The sequence below is a fragment of the Pinus tabuliformis genome, chromosome 9, assembly GCF_031772625.1.
Source record: "Pinus tabuliformis cultivar Carrire ecotype Pingquan chromosome 9, CPIR1, whole genome shotgun sequence".
NCBI classification, from domain to species: Eukaryota; Viridiplantae; Streptophyta; class Pinopsida; order Pinales; family Pinaceae; genus Pinus; species Pinus tabuliformis.
The window spans coordinates 1,074,774,388-1,074,780,187 of record NC_142307.1 but is presented as its reverse complement, the minus strand read 5'-3'; the positions used below and the strand labels follow the sequence as shown (position 1 = coordinate 1,074,780,187).

Below are 5,800 nucleotides of genomic sequence, written 5' to 3'. Positions count from 1 at the left end.
TGGAGCTGATCGGACGACGGAGGTGAATATCGGAAGATCATTTTCTGCAGAGCTTTATGTCCAGAGAATGTCAGACATGGTGACGTAAGGGGACAGCCACACGTCAACTCCAAATTTTCTCGGGCTCAAATATACGGAAAGTCCCTTTACCGGAAAGTGGCCCGAGAACTCTCAGGCGGGATTGGTGAACGGTTTCTGGCGGTTTTGGGTGAGAACGTCTGCGTTGAAATTAGATTTCAACAATAAGTACTTGTTTCCATATCAATATGCAAAATCTAGTTGTGGTCAAATATACCAAAAAGAATATGTCAACATCCATAAAGGAACAACCATCTATTGGATTGCATGGGTGCCAACCGCTGCAACCGCCAGTCTTGTAGGATGTCCTTCGCATATATGGTTCTATCAACCATTATAACTGCATACATGTACCTGTAAGTGTAAATCCCCCTCCATCATTATTAACTTGGGTTTTACCAGATTACCGGTAACCATGCATTGGGTTTTATCGGATCACCCTCAACCATGCCACCAACGGCTCTCAACCACCAAGGCTAAACACAACCACGAAGGCTCAACTCAGCCATGAAAGCACTCCAACCATTATGGGCCACAAACTTGCCACTAGGGCACTCTAGCCACTCTGGGCTACAAACCTGCCACTAGGCAACTCCAAAGACCCGACTCAACCACGCTGAGGGTTTTTTCAGCTAACCCTAAACCATGCCAACAGGAATCTCTGTCCCATTTGACTCTTACACGTGGTTTCTGGCTTACCACAAACCGACACTGCAAATACAAAGTGGTTTTTAGATTACCACAAATTGCATGGGGATACACATGCCTTACAAAGCTAACATTTCACACTCCAACTCTGAAGTTACCAGGTACATAGTGTACAAAGACCACTATAAAACATCCTAGACTTGCGTACTAATAAAATGTGACTCATAAAATAACATGCTAGTGAGTCTATTCCACAAACTCACACTAACTCACACAAACGTTCACCTAGTTGTCCATAATCCTCCAATCTCTGATGCTCCTAGGCATCTTTGCCTTTTCTTTCTATTTCTAATTTAATTATCTTGGATTTACTTACATGATTTGTTAGAGTAGCTAATTTTAACAAGACCACTCCATTGAGTTAGCTAAGCTCAATGCTTCTAATTCCAAAACATTTATAAATACCACATTAATTTGTTTCTCATTGGAGTTTTTTTTTTTTTTTTAAATATGAAATTCTAACAAATTTCACTTTTACATTGAGTTGATCAGGCTCAATGCGTTTACCTTCCCAAACTCCAATTCTGTGAGGTTGACCCGAAGAGAAAGAAGAAGGTGGTAAACCTCTAGTTGCATGAGCAACACACTATCCAGAGTTCTATCACTGGATCCTGTGGCAACAGCTAAACCATATGGGCTGACGTCGATACTTAGAACCCAACTTGTATGCCCAGACATAGCACAGATAAGGCTCTTGTTGTCAACATCATAGATATGAATATGCTTGTCATCTGAAGCAGAGAATAAGATCCGAGAATCAGTGGGAGAAAAAACGTGGGATCTCACCGGCATGTAATGACCCTCCAAATAGTACAGGAATTTGCCACGTGTCACATCAAATATTGCAATCGTCCCGTCGACTTCCATCTCGACTCCATACAACAGCTAGAACAAATTTCCCTCCAGCTTTTTCTGATGATTTTGTGTTAGTACCCTCTCCTTTAGGAACTTCAAGGGAAACATATGTCCGCCATGAAGTAGTATCCCACAGCTTCACAGAGGCGCTACCCCCTCCAGCTACAGCCAAAATATCCCCTCGGGATGGAACCGCATGTTCGAGGCTTCTGAAAATCCTGTTGCACGTGCCTCAACAAAGGATTTGGAGCCTTTACTCAAGCAAATCTTCACTATAATGTCTAATTTTGCTTCTACCATAGAATCCCTCAAATTTTGAGCTTGGGCTGGACCCTGAGAATCCCAACCAATGGCCCTGATCTGTTTGATGCCTTTAAGAGCCTTGGTACGCTAGATCCGCAATACCACAAATCAGCGGATCGCCAGATCCGCCGATTCTAGGGTCGATCTACAGCTACGAGCGCTGCCACTATAGACTCAGCGATTTCACAGATATCGACGCCTTGTTCTCTTATGAATTTCTCTGCTCCCTAAAAATCCAAATAAATGTGAGGAGTCTTATCCAGAACAAGTCGAGCAAGAGAAATTGGATTCACCACTGTAGAAAGACCGAAGACTGCTCTACAATAATTAGGAGCTGAAAAGATAGTTACAAGCTGCCTTTTGGCAAAGAATTCATAGCCATCCTCCACCACCTAGTGAGCATGACATATTACGTGAAGATCATGTTTTTGTAGAAATTCACTAACTTTATTAGCTCCGAAGGTGTATGAGACAGTAGAACTTGATCTGGCACATCTAAAGGTCACGAAATATCATCTCTGATCTACCTCAAGTCCTTCAAATCAGGGGATAGACCTCCATGCATACATAGAATTTTTTCATCTATAAGAGCAGCAACAGGCAAAAAGTTGAAACATTCTATGAAAGCCTTCCATATCTGAACATTGTACCGCCGCTTTTGTCGATAGATTCGGCCCAACACATAGAGGACCACACCGTTAAGTTGTCCTTTCAGATTTTCCTATACACGCCGTTACCATGGCTCATATCTGTGAATCTGGATTGGGTCTTCAATACGCTCCACGTAGAGTCACAACATTCATGACAAGGATGGAATGCAGTGCTCTCAAAACACTGATGAAATGCACAGTCCAATTCACAAGGAGTAATGGATCAACAATGCGCCCTTCCATAGTTTACCCACTACGCCCAATCACCAACTCCCTATGCAGACACTCTGATGCAGATCAACCACACCATATTCAGCAAGAAGATCTACCTATGTCAGATCTACCGATACTTGTAGTTCCCTTTACACCATTTTACTACACATATGTCCACAATAGCACTCTGACTTGTGCTGCACACCAGTCTTCACACTACCAAAAAAATCAATCTTTTCTGGAGGCCTTCTTCCAGAGCTCAACAATATTAACTGTAGCACCTTGATCGACACCAATTCGATCCAAATTCACTGCTCATTCAATACACACAAATGCCAGACATAGGGATCGAATGTGTGATCCCTTTACCTTAAAAACATCATCCTCAACGTCCAACACTCCATGGATACACTGATATTTATATAACACAAAGCCACCTGCTCTTCGGCTCACTTGCTAAGCAACTTCACACGAACTTCCAGCTCGGTCTATAGATCGTCTCTCTACGCATTTGTCTCTCCACTCTGAGTAGTAAATCCATTACCACACCAGTCGCTTGTATTCATCATAGAAACCATAAATTTTGTTGATTGAAGCGCATTCATGGCTTCCCCTCAAGAGAAAGAAGTTTTCAGGGAATTTTATTCTGTATGACAGAAGAAGGCATATTGTCTCTATGCTCTGCTTTACACGATCTACATAATCCCCTAAAAAACAAATATTTTGCTTGTGATGGATAGTCACCATACTCAAATAGCCGTAACAAGTCTAAATATTAACCATGTATATCACTACAGATCTTTATAGGCGCCTGGAGCTCCAATAAATTCGGTAGATTGAGAAATATTTCTTTTGAAACTTGACAGAGTTGTCGTACCTCGGCTCTTTCACTGCGCTCTGATGTTACTGTGCGAGCAATATCCCCTGCTCCTCCATGCAAGGCAATTTCCCACCCCATTCTCCTCTGCCTCTCGCCTTCCCTTCAACGGAGTTGCAAGTGTTGGCCACGCAGGTCTGAAGCCGTACAGGTTCTCTGCAATTCTCGGCAAATAGGCTTCCTGATCCAGTCGGCTTCCACTCTTCATGTCTGGTTCATAGCGCACAACAAAGAAAACCGTAGCTCTTTCTACATCTGGCAGGTCGGTCCATAATTCACCACACGGAAGAATCACCACATACTGCTGCCCTCAGCCCAGGACGGGCCAAGCGCACCACATACTGCTGCCCTCAGCCCAGGACGGGCCAAGCGCACGAGGGGCCAGCCCTCAGGGCTCTGATACCATGATAAAACTTGTGAATCCAAATTAATTTATTAATTAAATGCAATTACATGTATACAATTAGTTGTTTCAAGATAGGTAAGTTATCTTGGATATACAATTTTTTGGTCAAGAGATTATCTCAACCACACACTAATCTAGTAAATAGATCCTAACTACTAGAAACAGACTCCTTTACAAGAATCAAAACTGACACAAGTAAGAATTAGATATTCCAACAAAACTCGATCAAAATCGTTTCTCCTTCGCTGAAGATTAAGCTTATAATAAACTCCATGGAAGCTGATAGTTGGACTAATTAGAAATTTCTATCCTCATTCTCCGAGCTATGATGATTCTCCATTAGAATGTCCACGTCCTGGTCTTTCGATTCTTCCAAAAGGAATGAAAACCAGACAAACAACCCTGCAATAGCGAGATCATACATCCTCCTCTTATAACCATACAATTATGCCTTCCCCGAATCAATTTTCCTCCCTTTTCCTTCAATGCCTCATTGTCTCCCATGAAAACATCGGACATAGGAATCCAAAACCATAATTCTTAATTTGCAAATTGTGCCTTGATCCATTAATGTCTGCAAGAGCAAGCGTGTTTCTTGGATATCAAATGCGAGGTTATTAATTTGAATTCTCCACTCAAATTTATTAATAGATAGATTTGTCATACATATGTCCACAGACAGATATTGCAATGCGACGGTGTCGTGGAAGAAAAAATGGATCTAAATCTTTGCATGGAAAATGGGCCGCTGGAACAATAAGGATATGAGGGTGTATAATGTTACGCCTGCGTATTGACGGTGGGACAACATATCCCTTAATTCATTTTATGACTCTAATTGCTAACTCTCACTTGTAACGGAAAAGGCTTATGAATCGGAATTCCCTTATCCAAAACTAACACTCCTTGTTCCAAGGTGGCACCCTTCTTTGTTAAAGAATCTACCATTGAATTGAGATTTCTTCTAATCCGATAGAATTCCACATTGTCAAATTTAGCAATTTGGAAACTATATCCCATGCAGAATGAGAATTTGAGTTTGCTCTGAGTTCTCTTTTAGCTTAACAACTTGCTCGATTATAATCATCGAGTCACCAAAGATAAATAGATGACAATTTTTCCTTGAAATTTCCAATTCTAATCCTTGCCATAATGCTAGATATTCAACTTGGTTGTTAGTTGAAGTTCTTGGATCTCTCTTTTTCCATCAAAGCAAAAAGTAACCTTTTCTACTCTAGCCTCCCCGTAAATTAATAATATTTTTTTTTCTCGGTAAATCTATTCTATTCTATTATATTATATACATGAAAACATTACAGTCATAGAGTCAGGATGCCCAAGGCCGACTGTGGCTCTTTGGGTTAGCATTTCGCAGCTCAATACCAGCCCTCGCAGGGGCAGCACATCCATACAGAACCGTTTCCACATCACGACATAGCACAACAATGTTTCCAAACCATACAATATCATCCCGCACAGGGGCCCCGGAGCAAAAAAATTCATCCCTCGCAGGGGTATCAAAAGACTTATGACAACATCCCTTACGGATCCTACGAACAAAACCAAAGCAGACATAGACATATATATAAACCAGAGAGACATAGACAAAGACGTATGACCTATACCAGACCTGAACAATTACGGATGACGACAGAGTGTGCCAATGGAGGCTATTCCTCCGGCTTCTCCTCGAGAATTCTGCACCACCCG

The 5,800-nt window shown here is 41.7% G+C and overlaps 1 pseudogene; it reads right to left on the bottom strand.

Moving 5' to 3' along the window:
* Positions 1–2,171: 2,171 nt before the first annotated feature.
* Positions 2,172–3,765, bottom strand: LOC149152457 (serine/threonine-protein phosphatase PP1 pseudogene; annotated as a pseudogene).
* Positions 3,766–5,800: the final 2,035 nt, after the last annotated feature.